This window comes from Primulina tabacum, chromosome 17 (genome assembly GCF_025594145.1).
Source record: "Primulina tabacum isolate GXHZ01 chromosome 17, ASM2559414v2, whole genome shotgun sequence".
Lineage (NCBI taxonomy): Eukaryota > Viridiplantae > Streptophyta > Magnoliopsida > Lamiales > Gesneriaceae > Primulina > Primulina tabacum.
The window spans coordinates 10980006-11001095 of NC_134566.1; the positions used below are offsets into that span (position 1 = coordinate 10980006).

At 40.3% G+C, this 21090-nt stretch overlaps 1 pseudogene; it reads right to left on the reverse strand.

Annotated features, from left to right (window-relative positions):
- Window positions 1-14181: 14181 nt before the first annotated feature.
- LOC142531385 (caffeic acid 3-O-methyltransferase 2-like) lies at window positions 14182-16340 on the reverse strand (annotated as a pseudogene).
- Window positions 16341-21090: the final 4750 nt, after the last annotated feature.

The following is a 21090-nucleotide window of genomic DNA, read 5'->3' on the forward strand; positions in this document are numbered from 1 at the left end:
ATTAAACATAGTATTTAAATGCTTAAGGTTAAATCCATGCAATGCCATGCAAGAGGTCATTATAAATTAAGGTGTAAATTCATTAAAATGCAGAATGGGTATTTAAAACCTTAATCAATTAACATACAAGATGTAAACAATAAAACACCATGCAAAGAAGTAATAATTTTGGGTCCAACATTTAAAATATTCAAAGGTGGATAACTCTCCATTCCAACAATTCCTAATTACAATTCATGGGGTATTCATTTCTCATTTTAATTATCTAATGGGTAGTAAATTTAAATGCAATAACATACCTCATTTGTAGCACCCGTAAATCAGTCTACGTATAAGCCATGCATAATTCTAGATTTTTAAATTTAATTGACTTCATGGCATAATTATTTTTAATGCATTTATTTGAAGTTAATTATTCATTATTTCAGTTCAGTAGTTTGATTTTTAGCATTTCAGTTATTTCAGTGAGGCCGGACCGGAGTCGGAGTTTTGAGGTAGAATTTAAGATTCGAGAAATATTTCCAGAAGTTAAGTTAGCTAGCAAGTAAGTTCATTTAAGTTAGTAAGGGAGGTTTGAGGATTTAATTTAATTATTTGAGGTGATTAAGAAATGAACTCATTTAAGTTATTAAATTAAGGGGTTAGCTCACTAAATTATTTAAAGGATTAGTAAGGCTTTCAAGGATTATTAGTTGACTAGATAACCAACACTTCCCACTCATTTTATTAGCATGATTTCGGCCCCTTGGATTTATTAAGCAATTCATTCCAACTCATCAACTTTGACCAATTCTTTGCATGTAATTAGTAGGATAATTCTAGGATTTTTGGGAGCACAATTTAATTAAATAAATGGACATATCCTAGACTAGAAAATAAGCAAAAATCGGCCACTACCTCCTAGAAGCATCCACCAACTCATTTGATATAAAACCATAATTCAAAATTCAAAAATGAGAAGACTTGGTCTTGATTCTTTCCTTATATCTTGCACCCACTTCCCTCACCCTCCTAACCATTTTTCCCCCCTCTCCTTTTCGAAAATTCAGAGTGAAATCAGACCCCTTTTCAGTAGAAAAAACGTGAATAATAGCTAGGGAGAAAGGGAGAAAAATCGAGAGCAAGAAAGGTAGACAAGAAGCGCTCCATCTCCTCCGTGCCGCGTCGTCGTCGTTTCGTTCGTTTTCTTTCGAAACGAAACCAGGCATGTCTAGATTTCTTTCAAACCTCAATCAAGTCATATTATCATTTATTTTTCAGTACATGATCATGTTTATTCAAGTAAAAATCGAGATCCATGTCAAAACATTTTGAAACAACACATGCAGAATTTTCGATTTTCCTTGGCAAGCTTCACGGTTTCTTTTGGTTTGTGAGTTTCAGGGATTGGATCGACTCCAGGCTCCCAAGGCGACTTATATACATGTAATAGGATGCATTAGGACCACATTTGTCCATCGGTTTCAGCCCATGCTCGCTAGAAAGCAAGAAATGACAGCAACACCATTTGTGTCCCTTTTTGAGTTCGAAAATTTCAGTTTTTATGTCAAGGGGTTTGGATCTGATCTTGGCTGCCCTAAGGGCTCTTAGCCATGGTTGGATCACTTCCCTAACATGTCTAAGACGTGACTAAGTCGCCCTTTTGGTGGCTTGGTCCATGGCCCCTCGGTTTTTAATCAAAACATCAAAACAGCCCCTTTCCCCATTCGGCTTCTTCCTTTGTTCAGCATATGGTTTCGGTTTGTGTTTGCTTGGTGTGGATCTTGGTTGGCCTATGGCCCTTAGCCACGGTTCATATCATGCTCCTAGATGTCTAGATCGTGCCATGGTCAATCAAATGGCCATTGGAATGACACGAGACATCGATCATAGCATAAACACTACACATGCATGCACGTTGCTCTCGGTTGGACCCTTCGGTTGAGTTTTGGTGTGATGCGGATTGTGGCTGGCCTAGGGCCCTTAGCCATGGTTCAAATCATTCCTTGGGATGTTGGTAAGAGTCTCTGGTCGGTGGTTCACGCCCCTAATGGCCGATAGTCTCGAAACCAACGCAAGTCTTGTAGTTGCGCAGCTGCTGGAAATTTACAGCAAGTTGCTGTGTCGTTTAGAAGGCTCGTTTGAGTTCTTGGTTGGCTTTTAGCCCATGTCCTTGGACTGGAAGGTCATGTATTCGACCGTTCGTGATTCGGATCATTTTTGAGGTCGTACGAGAATTTACGGTGCAATGTGCCAAATTGACTCTCGACAGAGCGTTCCGTGTTTTGGCCTCCATTCCACTTAAATTTCGACCCTATCATTTTTAGGAGCACTATTTTATGATTTTTCAGCGTATTTTAATCATGAATATACGTCGGTTCGGTGTCGGTTCAGGTTGGCTCGGAGTCATGATTAAATGCGAAGTCATTAGGCATCATAGTCGCATCTTTTGAACGTAAATTGCATAGTTGGTCAAGTTTAAGCTATTGCATATTTTTCATGGCACAGTTAGGTTGCAGCGAGCCTGGAGACGATCCAATCCAATCCAGTTGGTAAAATTACAGGATTTTTCATTACGCCAGTTAATTATTTTACGTGCATTAAATAGAAAATGATTAATTTTGAGATTTATGCTATATGGCTTGTGGTTCATTCACTATGTGGGAGTGTTATTTTATACGGTCGCCAGTGACCGATCAGTTCAGTATGGTACCACCCGGTCGCCAGTGACCGGCCAGCTCAGTTCAGTTTCAGCCTCCCCGGTAGCCAGTTACCGATCAGTTCAGCTTAGTGCACTGGCCACAGGCGTAGAAACATAATCTCAACAGAAAATTTTATCAGTTATTTCAGTACAGGCTCCAAGGAGCAAACATTTTTACTGTGATTATCAATTCAGTTATGCACGTATTATAATTGCTCAGTACAGATTATTTTCAGTATGCCTCAGGACATGATATTTTATCCCATGCATATTTTAAATTCAGATTTTTACTCGTTACCTGCGATATATGCATGCTGAGTCTTTAGGCTCACTAGACTTGATTGTTGTAGGTACTGATGAGGCCAGGGCCGAGGGCGGGGACCAGTGAGCCAGCTTGGGTCGGCAGTAGTGGCACCCGAGGACCTCAGTGCAGCAGTTGTTATTTTATTCCGCAAACAATTTTTATCAGTCGTTGGATAATTTTTAAATTGTTATTGTTGGCAAAACTTTATTTTCTTCCGCTGCTATTATTTTAAACATTGAACTTGATTCCCCAGTGATTTTATGAATGAGGCCATTTAAGTTCTTTTAAAAAGAAAATTTTTTAATTTTCCGCAAATTTTCAACAAAGGAGTTTTAGGCCCTTTACAGTTGGTATCAGAGCGGTGGTTCTGTATAGGGTTTCACTACTACTGACCGCGTGAAGCTCACGAAGCCACGTCTTCGGTCTGTAAGTTTTTCAGTTCAGCATTTTGTTCAGCATTTTAGTTAAAGCATGAATTATTTTGTCAGCATGCTTCCAGATTTTCAGTATTTCAGTGTTCATTTAAAATAAATTATGGAATTATGCATGTTAGTTACGTATGGGTTATGTTGGAACAGTATGCCCCCTAGACGCATTTTAGAGCGCAGCAGAGAGGAGGAGCCTCGCCGAGAGGACAGGGAGGAACGTAGACCGGAGGGAGACCTACCACCTCCTCCACCGCCCCCACCGGACATGAGCGCCCAGATGTTAGCTGGGATGGCACAGTTCTTCGCACAGTTTGCGGGGGGCAATGCCGCAGCCGTAGCCGCAGCCGCAGCCAGGCCGACAAGGCCCGAGGCTGTTTATGAGCGATTCATGAAGATGCGCCCGAAGGAATTCTCTGGGACATCTGACCCCATGGTTGCTGAGGGATGGATCAAATCCCTCGAGGTTATCTTCGAGTTCATGGAGCTGGGGGACGCAGACCGAGTCCGATGTGCCACCTACCTATTCACTGGAGACGCCCGCTTATGGTGGGAAGGAGCTTCGGTAGCCCTGACCTTGGCTACACTTTCTTGGACCCGCTTTACGGAGGTTTTCTACTCCAAGTATTTTGCTGAGAAGGTTCGCACCAGGCTGACCACCGAGTTCATGAGCCTGAGATAGGGGGATATGACGGTTACAGAGTTCATCCATAAGTTCGAGAGGGGCTGTCACTTTGTGCCCCTTATCGCGAATGATGCCAGAGCCAAGCTGATGCACTTCCTGGTGGGTTTACGGCCAATCTTGCGCCGGGATGTTAGGGTATCTGACCCTGCTACTTATGAGATTGCCGTCTCCAAGGCCTTAGCCGCAGAGCAGGATCTGCGAGATATCGAGAGGGATCGCCAGGGCAAGCGCCCAGTCCAGGCACCGCACCGCCCTCCTCCTCATCAGCATCAGCAGCAGAATAAGAGGCCTCTTCATGGACCGCCCAGGAACCGAGGCCAGCAGCTGCAGCAGCGGGGACGCCCAGCCCCGAGGACTCAGGAGCACCCACGTCGCCATCCTGGAACATGTATGGCTGGCTCAGGAAAGTGTTTTAAGTGTGGCAGTCCAGACCACATGTTGCTGCAGTGCCCTCAGAGGAATCTGCCTACCCAAGGCAGAGTTTTTGCTCTCCATGCCGCGGAAACCAACCCGGAGACTATGTTGTTGACAGGTACCTTTAAACTTTAAGTTATTATTTGAATTTCCGTGTTTTGGGAATCGGGATTTAGAAGTGAACTTAGAACTGTTATAGGATTGCATGCTCTACTCAGATTTATTTCAGAGGAATTAAGCTAGAGGAACCTTGACCTTTGCATGTCTATAAGTTTAGATCTTGTAGTGGGATTCAACTTAGAGCTCCGCTCTTTCAGGGAGAATTTTTATATCTGGTTCCGCTACCAAGGCCTTGATAGATTCAGGGGCCACTCACTCATTTATTTCGGAGGTCTTTGCAAACTTTCTCAAGATCCAGACCATTGGGCTAGATACAGCCTTTTCAGTAGTGTTGCCGTCAGGCGAGGAGATGGCAGCCACCAATGTTATCCGAGATATAGACCTTGAGCTGCACGGTAATCTTGTTTATGCGGATCTGATTGTGCTACCGATGCCGGAATTTGACATCATCCTAGGGATGGACTGGCTATTGAGGAACAGAGTGTTGATAGACTTCCAGCGGAGATCCGTTCTTGTCCGACCGCCTGGAATGGAGCAGTTCTTATTTGAGCCGGACAGGTACTTTCCTTTACCGCGCATTATTCCTTATGTTCAGGCCAGGAAGCTCATGCATAGAGGGTGTCGGGCATTTCTAGCGACCTTTTTATCTGTCCCCGAGGAACCCAGCCAGTCAGCCTCAGATGTTCCGATTGTCAGAGATTTCTTAGACGTTTTTCCCGAAGACGTCTCTGGTATGCCACCCGAGAGAGAGGTGGAGTTTTCCATTGAACTTATGCCAGGTACGGCTCCGATATCCAAAGCGCCATACCGACTAGCACCGACAGAGATGGCAGAGCTTAAGAAGCAGATTCAGGAACTTCTCGACAAGGAGTTCATTTGCCCGAGCTTTTCTCCATGGGGCGCGCCGGTCTTATTTGTGAAAAAGAAGGATGGCTCGATGAGGCTTTGCATTGACTACAGGGAGTTGAACAGGGTTACAGTGAAGAATAAATACCCACTGCCGAGGATTGAGGATCTGTTTGACCAGTTGCAGGGAGCTTCGATTTTCTCCAAGATAGATCTGCGTTCTGGTTATCACCAGTTGAGGGTGAGAGATGCTGATGTCTCGAAGACAGCTTTCAGGACTCGTTATGGCCACTACGAGTTCCTAGTGATGCCGTTCGGTCTGACGAATGCGCCAGCGATCTTCATGGATCTAATGAATCGCGTATTTCAGCCGTACCTCGACCAGTTTGTGATAGTGTTCATAGATGACATTCTCGTCTACTCCAAGAGTCGGGAGGAGCACAGCAGGCATCTGACCACAGTGTTGCAGACATTGCAGAAACATAAACTATTCGCAAAGTTCAGTAAGTGCGAATTCTGGTTAGAGAAGGTGGCGTTCTTGGGCCACATTGTTTCTAGCAGTGGCATTGAGGTAGACCCGGCGAAAGTTGCAGTAGTCAGAGATTGGGTTGTGCCTCAGGATGCATCAGAGATCCGCAGTTTTCTTGGGCTAGCAGGATATTACAGGAAGTTCATTCAGGGATTCTCATCAATTGCCGTTCCACTCACAGCACTGACCAAGAAAAATGTAAAGTTTGTGTGGAGCGAGGAGTGTCAGAAGAGCTTCGATACTTTGAAGCAAGCTCTTATCTCAGCACCCGTTTTGGCTGTACCGTCAGGATTCGGCGAGATTGTCCTTTATACCGATGCTTCGAAGCTTGGTTTAGGTGCAGTTTTGATGCAGCATGGGAGAGTGTTAGCGTATGCTTCTCGACAGCTGAAAATTCATGAGAAGAATTACCCTACCCATGATCTGAAGTTAGCGGCCGTAGTTTTTGCTTTGAAGATTTGGAGGCACTATCTGTATGGAGAGAAGTGTCAGATCTTTACTGACCACAAAAGCCTCAAGTATTTCTTTACGCAGAAGGAGCTGAACATGCGTCAGAGGCGTTGGTTGGAGCTTGTGAAAGACTACGATTGTGACATTAGCTACCACCCGGGTAAAGCTAATGTAGTTGCGGATGCTTTGAGCAGGAAAGTCGCAGTGATGGCTCACTTGACGATTCAGAAACCTCTTCAGATTGAGATGCAGAAGTTTGATCTTGAGACTTACCCTCGAGGTAGAGTTCCTCGTCTATCTACCTTGACCATTCAGTCTTCCCTTTTGGACCGTATTCGCAGTGGTCAGACCGCAGATGAGCAGTTGGCACAATGGAAGAAGAGAGATGAAGCCAAGGGCAGTGTTTTGTATGCAGTCAGCGACGGTATTGTGAGATACCGAGATAGGATATGGGTTCCCAACAGTGATTCTATCCGAGCAGACATCTTATCAGAGGCCCATACGTCCCCGTACTCCATTCACCCTGGGAGTACGAAGATGTACAAAGATCTGCAGCTATTGTATTGGTGGCCAGGGATGAAGAAGGACATCAGGCGTTTTGTATCCGAGTGCCTGACTTGCCAGTTATTGAAGGCCGAGCATCAGAGACCAGCAGGTTGGCTCAAGCCTCTCCCTATTCTCGAGTGGAAGTGGGAGAATGTTACCATGGACTTTGTGACCGGATTGCCGAGGTCAGCCAGAGGATCGAATGCCATCTGGGTGATTGTAGATCGTCTTACCAAATCAGCGCACTTCTTGCCTATTAAGACGACTTTCACCATGGTTCAGTATGCAGAGCTGTATATCCGAGAGATAGTCCGACTCCATGGTATTCCAGTTTCTATCGTATCCGACAGAGATCCCAGATTCACTTCCTCGTTTTGGAAGAGTTTGCATTCGACTTTGGGTACGAAGTTGCTGTTTAGCACAGCTTTCCATCCGCAGACGGATGGGCAGTCGGAGCGAGTTATTCAGATTTTGGAGGATCTTCTTCGCGCTTGCGTCATTGATTTCTCTGGGAGTTGGGAGTCGAACTTACCATTGGTAGAGTTCACCTATAACAACAGTTTCCAGTCGTCTATAGGTATGGCTCCGTATGAAGCGCTGTATGGCCGCAAGTGTAGATCTCCTGTTCATTGGGATGAAGTAGGAGAGAGAGCAGAGTTGGGTCCAGAGATTGTTCAGCAGGCAGCAGATGTAGTAGTCAAGATCCGTGATAGGATGAGGACTGCTCAGAGCCGACAGAAGAGTTATGCCGATCAGCGGAGGAGAGAGTTAGAGTTTGCAGTGGGCGATCATGTTTTCGTGAAAGTGGCACCTATGAAGGGTGTCTTGAGATTTGGGAAGAAAGGGAAGCTCAGTCCGAGATTCATTGGACCGTTTGAGATCCTCGACAGAGTGGGGACGCTAGCGTATCGTGTGGCTCTTCCGCCGAATCTGGCCGGAGTACACAATGTCTTTCACGTCTCCATGCTGAGGACGTATATGGCAAATCCTTCGCATGTGCTGAATTTCGAGCTGTTGCAGCTTACTCCGAACTTATCTTATGAGGAGAGACCCGTGCAGATCCTAGACAGACTGGAGAATAAACTTCGGAACAAGCTCGTTAAGCGAGTCAAAGTCAAATGGCTCAACCATTCAGAGGAGGAAGCTACGTGGGAGTCTGAGCCGGAGATGAGAAGTCGATACCTAGAGTTATTCGGTGAGTTCTAATTTCGAGGACGAAATTTATTTTAAGGGGGGGAGGATTGTAGCACCCGTAAATCAGTCTACGTATAAGCCATGCATAATTCTAAATTTTTAAATTTAATTGACTTCATGGCATTATTATTTTAAATGCATTTATTTGAAGTTAATTATTCATTATTTCAGTTCAGTAGTTTGATTTTTAGCATTTCAGTTATTTCAGTGAGGCCGGACCGGAGTCGGAGTTTTGAGGTAGAATTTAAGATTCGAGAAATATTTCCAGAAGTTAAGTCAGCTAGCAAGTAAGTTCATTTAAGTTAGTAAGGGAGGTTTGAGGATTTAATTTAATTATTTGAGGTGATTAAGAAATGAACTCATTTAAGTTATTAAATTAAGGGGTTAGCTCACTAAATTATTTAAAGGATTAGTAAGGCTTTCAAGGATTATTAGTTGACTAGATAACCAACACTTCCCACTCATTTTATTAGCATGATTTCGGCCCCTTGGATTTATTAAGCAATTCATACCAACTCATCAACTTTGACCAATTCTTTGCATGTAATTAGTAGGATAATTCTAGGATTTTTGGGAGCACAATTTAATTAAATAAATGGACATATCCTAGACTAGAAAATAAGCAAAAATCGGCCACTACCTCCTAGAAGCATCCACCAACTCATTTGATATCAAACCATAATTCAAAATTCAAAAATGAGAAGACTTGGTCTTGATTCTTTCCTTATATCTTGCACCCACTTCCCTCACCCTCCTAACCATTTCCCCCCCCCCCCCCCCCCCCCCTCTCCTTTTCGAAAATTCAGAGTGAAATCAGACCCCTTTTCAGTAGAAAAAACGTGAATAATAGCTAGGGAGAAAGGGAGAAAAATCGAGAGCAAGAAAGGTAGACAAGAAGCGCTCCATCTCCTCCGTGCCGCGTCGTCGTCGTTTCGTTCGTTTTCTTTCGAAACGAAACCAGGCATGTCTAGATTTCTTTCAAACCTCAATCAAGTCATATTATCATTTATTTTTCAGTACATGATCATGTTTATTCAACTAAAATCGAGATCCATGTCAAAACATTTTGAAACAACACATGCAGAAATTTCGATTTTCCTTGGCAAGCTTCACATTTTCTTTTGGTTTGTGAGTTTCAGGTATTGGATCGACTCCAGGCTCCCAAGGCGACTTATATACATGTAATAGGATGCATTAGGACCACATTTGTCCATCGGTTTCAGCCCATGCTCGCTGGAAAGCAAGAAATGACAGCAACACCATTTGTGTCCCTTTTTGAGTTCGAAAATTTCAGTTTTTATGTCAAGGGGTTTGGATCTGATCTTGGCTGCCCTAAGGGCTCTTAGCCATGGTTGGATCACTTCCCTAACATGTCTAAGACGTGACTAAGTTTCCCTTTTGGTGGCTTGGTCCATGGCCCCTCGGTTTTTAATCAAAACATCAAAACAGCCCCTTTCCCCATTCGGCTTCTTCCTTTGTTCAGCATATGGTTTCGGTTTGTGTTTGCTTGGTGTGGATCTTGGTTGGCCTATGGCCCTTAGCCACAGTTCATATCATGCTCCTAGATGTCTAGATCGTGCCTGGTCAATCAAATGGCCATTGGAATGACACGAGACATCGATCATAGCATAAACACTACACATGCATGCACGTTGCTCTCGGTTGGACCCTTCGGTTGAGTTTTGGTGTGATGCGGATTGTGGCTGGCCTAGGGCCCTTAGCCATGGTTCAAATCATTCCTTGGGATGTTGGTAAGAGTCTCTGGTCGGTGGTTCACACCCCTAATGGCCGATAGTCTCGAAACCAACGCAAGTCTTGTAGTTGCGCAGCTGCTGGAAATTTACAGCAAGTTGCTGTGTCGTTTAGAAGGCTCGTTTGAGTTCTTGGTTGGCTTTTAGCCCATGGCCTTGGACTGGAAGGTCATGTATTCGACCGTTCGTGATTCGGATCATTTTTGAGGTCGTACGAGAATTTACGGTGCAATGTGCCAAATTGACTCTCGAAAGAGCGTTTCGTGTTTTGGCCTCCATTCCACTTAAATTTCGACCCTATCATTTTTAGGAGCACTATTTTATGATTTTTCAGCGTATTTTAATCATGACTATACGTCGGTTCGGTGTCGGTTCAGGTTGGCTCGGAGTCATGATTAAATGCGAAGTCATTAGGCATCATAGTCGCATCTTTTGAACGTAAATTGCATAGTTGGTCAAGTTTAAGCTATTGCATATTTTTCATGGCACAGTTAGGTTGCAGCGAGCCTGGGGACGATCCAATCCAATCCAGTTGGTAAAATTACAGGATTTTTCATTACGCCAGTTAATTATTTTACGTGCATTAAATAGAAAATGATTAATTTTGAGATTTATGCTATATGGCTTGTGGTTCATTCACTATGTGGGAGTGTTATTTTATACGGTCGCCAGTGACCGATCAGTTCAGTATGGTACCACCCGGTCGCCAGTGACCGGCCAGCTCAGTTCAGTTTCAGCCTCCCCGGTAGCCAGTTACCGATCAGTTCAGCTTAGTGCACTGGCCACAGGCGTAGAAACATAATCTCAACAGAAAATTTTATCAGTTATTTCAGTACAGGCTCCAAGGAGCAAACATTTTTACTGTGATTATCAGTTCAGTTATGCACGTATTATAATTGCTCAGTACAGATTATTTTCAGTATGCCTCAGGACATGATATTTTATCCCATGCATATTTTAAATTCAGATTTTTACTCGTTACCTGCGATATATGCATGCTGAGTCTTTAGGCTCACTAGACTTGATTGTTGTAGGTACTGATGAGGCCAGGGCCGAGGGCGGGGACCAGTGAGCCAGCTTGGGTCGGCAGTAGTGGCACCCGAGGACCTCAGTGCAGCAGTTGTTATTTTATTCCGCAAACAATTTTTATCAGTCGTTGGATAATTTTTAAATTGTTATTGTTGGCAAAACTTTATTTTCTTCCGCTGCTATTATTTTAAACATTGAACTTGATTCCCCAGTGATTTTATGAATGAGGCCATTTAAGTTCTTTTAAAAAGAAAAATTTTTAATTTTCCGCAAATTTTCAACAAAGGAGTTTTAGGCCCTTTACATCATTTCTACTCAACCTATTAGACAACAAAACCGTGTAAATGCAGTAGGAAATGAGGAACAAACCAACGGCAATAAGGGGATTAAGAAACAATTCAAAACCCTTCACCTCCTTCACTTGTAACTCTTATTTTAATTTTATTATGGACCCTTTAACACCATTATTAACATTCCTCTTCCTTACCTACATGTCCTACATTCATATGCTCAAAAAATCATTAGGAAACATCTGAGAAAAATCGTGAATTAATAGCAAGGAAGAGAGGGTAGGAACAACAACACTAGAGGAGGAAAAACAATTCATATCCATTCAACTTCTTGACTTGTATCCTCCAACTAAATGCACTTCAAGACTCCTTTATCACCCCTTGTAACCTTCATACTCATTACCTAGCAGCCCTTCATCCATAATTTCGAAATTTACAGAAGAGAACAGCAGCTAAAAATCGAGAATAACAGCACAAGAACAAGAAGGAATTCTCAACTCCGACTCCGTCGCTCGTATTCGTCGTATTGGTTTGTTTTATTCAAAACAATTTCCAGGCATGTATATATTGTTTCTTTTCTCTTCAATCAAGTCCTATATATATTTTTAATCCTTTATATATCTAGGATGCAAGCAGGATCACGAAATTGACAGCAAATGTACAACCAAAAATCTGTACAAAAGTTTTCGGCTTCTTGGTTTTCAATGTCACGGTTTGGGTGTGTTTTGTTGCTTACAGGGAGTTGCTCGGTTCCACGTCCTCAAGGCTGCATTTAGGCATGAATTAGAGGGTATTAGGATGCTGTTAGTTCATTGGTTTGAGTCCCTACATTGCAAACAAGAGTATGACAGCAACTATCTTCCCTAAGCGGCAGAAGTGAGTCACGAAGTGTGTCATTGAGTAATTAAGGTGTATGTTCGAAACCTGGCTGTCCTAGGGGCTGTAGCCACGGTTAGAAACCTTTCTTATCATGTTTAGGACGTGACCAAATCATCTTTTCAAAGCTTGTTTCATAGATCCCTCAGATTTTCACATAAACATGACAAGTGCTCATCGGTTTTAAAATTCTGATTCTTGTATGAGTATGGTTTCGGTTTTGGTTGTGTTGTATGGATTATGGTTGGATTCTAGCCCATAGCCATGGTTCCTACAACACTCCATCATGTCTAGATCGAGCAATGGTCGATAAAATGGCCCTTGGAACGAGACAAGACAGTAAAATGGTTCAATACAACACACTATGCAGCAAGTGGTGCTCTCGGTTGGTATGCTGTAATTGTCCTAGGTGTTTCCTTGGATTGTGGTTGGCTTCTAGCCCTTAGCCATGGTCCAAGACATGCCTTAGGATTTCGGTAAGAGTCCTTGTGCGGCGGTTCAAGCCAATGGTCATTAAATTTCAGAGTTTGCACCACAAACACACAAGTTGCTACTGCTGTATTTTGACAGCAACTTTCATCTTCGATTTTGATGCTTGTTTGAGTTCTTGTTTGGCTTTTAGCCCATGGCCTTGGACTGGACAGTACCTTAATGAGTTAGGAAAGTCATGTTTTTGGCCGTTCGGGATTTGGTCGAGTTTAGAGGTCGTACGAGAATTTACGGTGAAAGGTGCCAAAATGACTCTCGAAAGGGTGTTTTATGTTTTTGGATTCCTTTCACCTATTTTCGTGTTTTACAGTCATTATGCATATTTTTTAGTATGTTTGGGGTATTTTTAATCATGGTTAAACGTCGGTTTAATGTTGGTTCAGGTTGGAACGATACCATGATTAAAATTCAAGTGGTTGGTCCTAATAATCTCATTTTTGGATAAGTTTTTGTCAAGTCAAGATTTATTGCATGTGTCACATATTAGAATTAAGTCGCAGCAAGCCTGGGGACGATTCAACTCATCCGGTAAAAATAAGGTTATAATTATATTACGTGCATAAAAATATAAAATGTTTATTTTTGAGATATATGCTATATGTCTTGTGGCCACCTTATGCTTATGGGTTTGGAAGTCGGTAGGCGCAACCGAGGACCTCTCCGCCCGGTGACTTACGACCGGTTATGATTATGTATGGGTACGGACATCCAGTCCAAGAGCTGTGATTGATCTCTACTGCCTAGTATACTGTGGTTTAGTCTGATCAGGCGCTTACACTATGTTATGGGCCACTTGCTTAGAAACATTATCTCTACAAGAAAATTATGATATGTTATGACAGAGCTCTGTTGAGCAAAGATTTTACGTATGATTTTCAGATATGCACGTAGTTATAATTATTCATGATACGCTTTTCACCGTACGCTTTACGATACTTGATTTTTACGCTGCATGCGATTTTATGATATATTTACTTGTTATTCACGATATATACATGTTGAGTCTTTAGACTCACTAGACTTGATTGTTGTAGGTATTGATGAGGTCGAGACCGCGGACGGAGACCAGTGAGCGATCTTGGGACAGCGGTAGTAAACCCGAGGACCTCATGATTTAGTTTATGTACCTTTTATTATTCAAACTCATTTTTAACAAGTTGGAGTATTTTTAAGTTGATATTTACGTTGGATTATTTTTAAATTGTTGGTTGAAAAACAATATTTGCTTCCGCTGTTATTTTAAAATTAAAATTATTTACATGTTTATTTTATAAATTGGGCAAATTATTTATTTATTTAGAAAAATTTTAATAATTCAGCAAAATTATGAATACGAAATACGGGCCTTTACATATTGCATAAATAAACAATTGGCGGGCTTTAGGTGAAGCTAAATATTTTATTCTTCGAGTTGAACTTATCGTCGATATGCATGCGATTCAAAATACATAATGAATTTAGGGGGAGATAATTAAGCTTGATCAGTATTTAACACCAGCATGATGTACACGCCGTCCATTATTTATCCATTAATTTTTGCATGTTAACAAGAGTAAAAGATAAAAGGGTCATAGCAAGCCCAAAGTTTTATTATAAAACAGTAATTATCTTTAGCTACTCAATATTTCTTTATATATTTATTTAAAAAACTCCATGACCGAGAGTGGGAGAACACAACAAACTGTTCGAGATTCTTTGAAGCCTACTTGCTTTGCCAATGCATGAAATTAATTTTATACCCTCTCCTTCCCACCAGGACTATATGCTAGCATAACCATGTCAGTATGTAAATTACATATAAAATCTTCTCTTGGGGTCTCTGAAAGGATATGCTCCACAACGATGATTTTTCCGTTATTTGGAAGTGCTTCATGGCATCTCTTCAATATTTTTAAGCATTGTGTATCACTCCAGTCGTGAAGAACCCCCTGTAGATATGATAAAAAAAAGATTTGAATCGGTCTAATAAGAAAATAATTATAAAAATATTATTACAAAGTTGTAAGAAACAAATGGGAATAAAAAAATTATGAAAAAGTAAATTTTTTTAAAAAACCAGTGGAAAATTATTGTAAACAACTATTTAATTATATGTATTGAATAAAATATACATTTCTTATGATGTCCCTATTATCCCACATTGAAAAGAAAAAAAAATTTAAAAGAGCTTGCGATGTTTACAATGAACTTATGTAGTAGCATCAGTTAATTATTTTGTAAGACAAATGTTTATTTTGCAGTCAGTCTTCCACATACATGACCCATGTGTGACATTTATTATTATTATTATTATTATTATGGCAGAACAATTTAGAAGGCTAACAAAATGGAGAAAATAGGTAAGTTGGCTGCCAATAAATAATATATATTTGTGTGTGTGTGTGACATATATTATTATAATTATAATTATAATTATTATTCTTATGGCAGAACAATTTAGAAGGCTAACAAATTGGTGAAAACAGGGGAAGTTAGCTGCCAATAAAAAGTATAAATATACCCATACATACATACATACATATATAAATATATATATATATAAACACACACACGCACACATATATTATATGATGAAAACAATTAAGAAGGCTAAGAAAATGGTGAAGATAGGGGAAGTTGGCTGCCAATAAATAATATATATATATATATACACACACACACACACACACACAAACACACACGCGCACATATATTATAAGATGAAAACAATTTTACCTTCATGATAATGGCATCGCCTTTCGGAACACTAACGAACATGTCTCCACCCAAGTGCTCCATGCCTAATCAATACAAAAAGGTCGGCCAAGTTTAAATTTCACGTAAACCATCAAATTAAATTAAAAAGTAACATTCAAACACAAATATTTCCATGGAACCGCTTTAAAATACATTACAAAGAACTAACACAAATATTTCACACACTTGCAAAAGATGGTGCATCTTTAATAACATGGGGCAAATCAAATTAATGGCCTTTATAGTTGGATGCTTGGATAGGATCATGTGCAGGGAATCCGATTCCACCTCCAACATCGACCAATGTCCTCAAACCCTTGAATCCCTCGTACGTATCTACAATTTTTCCATCATAATTGTCGAATAATTGGACATTGCTCTATTAAAAACTATGTTAAATCTAGGATCTGTGCCGTGATACTCGAATGTGCTCATTTTATATACTTTTTCAAAAGGAACTCCCCCTTCGAGAATTGCATCTTTCAGGTGGTACCTGCACATACAATTATTAATGATTAATTACACACGCACACAAATAGTATGTGTAGAGGTTTATATGTAGTTGATACTTGCCAAGTCTCCAAATGAACCCTGTCTTGGTACATGATCAACAAAGGGGCTAGAGAAACTCCATCATCATTCTTGGTGTAGAACTTGCAGACCGGAGCCAAGGAATACAGCCGCTCAATGCTGCCATCAGGCAGGGTTTTCACTCGGCAGTTTAAAATAGAATAGCTCGCGAGCAGGCGAAGGATTCTGTCCACCATGTTATGCGCCTCTGGATTGTTGGTGGGAATTTCCGCGGCGAGCTCTCTTGGTGAAATAAAGGCGTCGGGCCCCTTATTCTTCATGAGTTCAAGGAGGTCGAGCTCCAGAGCCACTTTGAGGACATTAGGTAGCACTGAAGCAGAGGCTAGTTGCATGGCGAATAAAAAAGAAGCCTCGTTCCCTTGTGCAATCTCCATTTTTGTATTCATTTTTCCTGAAAAGATTGAGAACAAGAAGCAATAATTTGGGTAGGATTGTGCATATGCAGAGACAAACATATTTATAGTAGCTTAGCTCGTAATAATTGTTATAAATTGATTTTTTTGATATAAAATGAATAAAATTAATCCATATTGCTTGAATCAAAATTAATTTATTTTTGCATTAATATATATAATTGTTACATCATGGCAATTAACATATATGTATGAATTATGTATATATTTGTTTATTTGTTATAGAATAGGCCGTATATCATTAATGGATGGTCAAATTACGTATTAGTTAATTCCTTGAAATCCACGCCACTCAAGAGAGCTGCATGCATTTTGCTGTATCTATATTATATATAATAACACATCATATTAACTAAATTTGATATGTTGATGCGGTGCAAAAGTTTTTTTACATTTTTTTCTTCGTAATATTTATTACTTAACTTTGTTGGAATAATTTTATTAGTAATTTTTATATGTCTCTCTATTCTTTTCCAATTTTTCACCAATTTATCTATTATTTATCTAAAAATTCAAACTATCTCAGTAAATTTTATGTAATCAGTAATCTATAAATATCATATTCTAATAAAATAATTTATGTATTTTACCCCAAAATTATCAAAGAAAAAAAATTAATATGACATGTATCATGTGCCATTGAACACTAATTTATTATAAATTACTGGATACTACGATCCCCATTAATTTATATATCTGGTCTATAGAAAAATTTTATGTTTGAAAATTTCAATTATTATAAAACCAGGAAATAGAAAGAAGGATACTATTTTCACAGGTGGAAATTATATTTTTCTTATCAAATTAATGAATATTTTGATTTGAATCTATAAAACATACATATATTTTCCCCATATAGCATACATCAATTCTCACTCATACTTGCATGCAATTGCTAGCTTTGATCCTAGTCCAGTACGTATATGCTGAGGAAATCAAAGTTGACAATAGGCTGAGATGCACAAATGAGAACAAATTGAAGCGAAGAAAATAATTCCCAACTTTAATAATGAAACACCAAGAAATTAATAATACCTTCAAGATATTTAAAACTTCCCAAACGTGCATCTTTCTAAGTTTTTTTATAAATAATTTTTATTTAAAAAATAAATGTTCAAAATTAATGTATGTGGTGGAGTTTTACAAAAATAATGCAAAACTCCACCACTAATGACGGACGCCGCAAATAAATTTGAATCTCATTCCAAAGAAGTTGTTGTCTCTCATTTGAATCTAAAGATATTTTCAGCGTTCCTGTATCATAAACGCTCTTGTAATCGATTTCGAATCAATTTATTCTATGGAAAATGTTGTCTCTCAAGTCTTTAAAATTGTTGAGTCATCTGGACTCAGGGCTTTTCTCAGTTCATCTTTGGACATCTATATGGATGAGCTGAAAAGTTTCTACACGAGAGAGATATTAACTGAAGACGAAAAGATATTGTTGCATTTGGGAGAGGACGGTCTGTTAATCGAGAAAGATTATTTCTCTGCATGCATTGTTTCAATTGCCCATTGAAAGACTAGCTGACTTCTCTCTATTACCTCAACAAGAAGTTGAAAAGATAAAGGTGGAGTTTTCTGCATCTGGTGATATTATCAAAAATTTTGGAAAGAAGAAAGAGATGAAGTTGCATTATCAACTTCGGGCTGATGTTGTGGCTGAGCCAATTCTAACGAAGATAGACTCTTTTGATGCCTACAATTCAGAAATTTTTTTGGTGATAACAACCATTGCCACGTGACTCAAAGTTAACTAGTCGATCATCATGTTCCAGATTCTAAAGGAGATTATTCAAATTTAGAAGTAATCAGTTGGATTCGCCATCCTCTTGATCTGATTATTTGAAGACTCAAGAGCCTTACTGAGAAACTCTATAACTTTGCACAAGTTCAAGGCTCTCACTGCACCAAATATCCTTTCTCTCAAGCCTAAAGGACATGCACTGAGTGTCTCTCCTGCTAGGATATTGTTCATCAAGAAGGAAATTGGAGAAGAACTGGCTACTGAAAGGAAACTGGTTGAAAAGAAGGGAAGCAAGTTAAATGGACCAAGACAATGTGAAAACTGATTCCGCAATCCAGTGACTCTGAGGTATTAACTCATTCACCTCTTCCGGAAAATGCCAGAACAACAAAAACCAGATCAGTCTACACCAATCAAGCAGTATCTATATCTCAGATACAAGTTGTCAAGTATACTAAAAACAAGGCTACTGACCATCCGACAGAAAATTTGAAACTGATAGTGGTGGCAGCTCCACCTAGAAAAATCAATAAGACAATGGCTCTCCCGCCGCAAGACCAAAAAAAAGAGAAAGCATCCGAGATCCCATCCAATCCACCTGGTCGGGAGTGGTCTCTGCCTTCTTCATAGCCATAGGGAAAGGAAAAGCTAAGTTGGATGAAGCTCAAGTGTCGGAACCAATATCAGCAATCCAAACTCAAATATACTTGTTGAAGGATGAATTTAATGATTTTTTTTGCAGAAAAGATAATGTTCTTTGATGAATGGGTGGAATTGAGAACAATCATCTTTGCAATGAAATTGAAGAAAAATTATATCCTGAAAAGGTAGGTAGCACTAGAAAAAGTGCTCTACATCAAGTCAAAACTGTTGTCAGAGCTGGAGCTCTTTAACGACAAGATTATCTTCTAGATCTTCTAAAAATTCCAAATTTGACTACAGTTTGTGCCAAACAAATATCCAATTATGATCTTTCATGCCTAACCGCATTTGATGATATAGTTGTGATAAATCAACTAGATATGGACATGGTCTCCTTGCAGATTAAGGTCAAATTCTAGGAGAATGATCACAAATTGTTTGAGCTAGTGGATTCCAAGGAGCAGAGAGTGAGTGGCTCTTCATTTCAGTATGTCTCTGAGAAGCCGACTGACGATGACTCCAAGGAAGCCAAACTGCCCAATCAGTCAGATCATATCACCTTTCCACCTTTGAGGCAGATTACTCTAGCCAGTATTGAGGAAGTTGTGCAATCCATTGCAAAACAACAACAAGATGATATTGAAGATGAATTTTTACTAAGAAAACTACTTTCCACATCTCCCTTGACCAACTTGATCTCTAATGCAGAAGTCATCCTATCTAAGGATGTACCTACGATTGAATCTGATGAAGCTTCTTCTGTTCGAGAAATTGTACAATAAGTAGTTGAGAAAGCTATGACTGAACAAGATGATCCGAAACCGGAAGAACGAATCATTTAGACTATAGAGGAATATTCTAAGGTTCATATCAGCCAAACTGAGTCAAGAGTCCTAATTGTCAAACAAGAAGGGCCTTCTAAAAGTCAAGCTCTTGGACTGACAGTTATTGCATCCAAATAAATACCAAGAATAGAGCCATCATCTACTAATTTGGACTTAACTAATGAAACAACTCTGGATCAGATAAGTTCAATTCTTGTTGTCATCTCCTCATCTATAACAGTTCTTAAAATAAGCAATCTGAATACTAAAGAAGTCTTAGAATCTTTCAAAGAAAATTTCTCAAAGAAGTGTCAGATTTATCAAGAGGCATGATTGACAAATTATTTCGACTGGAGTAGCTCAAAAAGGCCCAGGAAACCATTTCAACTCATCTTGGCGGGAAAATTCAAGCCAGTATCTTTCAAATATACACCAAGATAGAGGAAGCTTGTAACGCCCCAGATTCGACGACTGTCCTCACTGTACCAAGATGAATCTTTCCAGCGTGATTATGTACTCACTCACACACACCCTGGGAAACTTCCCAGGAGGTCACCCATCCCAAAATTACCCAAAGTCAAGCACGCTTAACTTTTGAGTTCTTATGTGATGGGCTACCGAAAAGAAGATGAACCTTCGTGATATGAGTAGTACAAATCAAATCTTTTAAGCCCACTTTAACTGTACAGTCCATTACATTGAACAATCTCGGAATCCCTTTCATTCCCGTGTTCATTCATGTTCCCTCCACCAAGAGGCCTGCCAGGAGCCGCTCATTGTCTGTGCAACTGATGGCACCGGCGATCACCCCCCGCCCTCTTCGGCCCCGGGCCTCACATGCCCACCAGCTTCCGCTTGGTTCGTCCCCGAACCACACCGTACTAAGAGAGGTCGGCTCTGATACCAACTGTAACCCTAACCACACCGTACTAAGAGAGGTCGGCTCTGATACCAACTGTAACGTCCCAGATTCGACGACTGTCCTCACTGTATCAAGACGAGTCTTTCCAGCGTGCTTATGTCCTCACTCACACGGGAAACTTCCCAGGAGGTCACCCATCCCAAAATTGCCCAAAGTCAAGCACGCTTAACTTTGTAGTTCTTATGTGATGGGCTACCGAAATGAAGATGCACCTTCGTGATATGAGTAGTACAAATCAAATCTTTTAAGCCCTCTTTAACTGTACAGTCCATTACATTGAACAGTCTCGGAATCCCTCTCATTCCCGTGTGGGTCGGTTCATTCATGTTCCCTCCACCTAGAAGCCTGCCAGGAGCCGCTCATTGTCCGTGCAACTGATGGCACCGGCGATCACCCCCCGCCCTCTTCGGCCCCGGGCCTCATAGTTGTAGAACCCGAAAATCAGATTACGTATAAGTCATGCATAATTGCTACTATTTAAATTAAAAATGAATATTTTATATAAATATGAAGTGTTTGATTTATTTTAATAATTTTAAGTCATGATTATTCATTTTAAAGATAGATGTTTAGTTTTATCTTTTCAA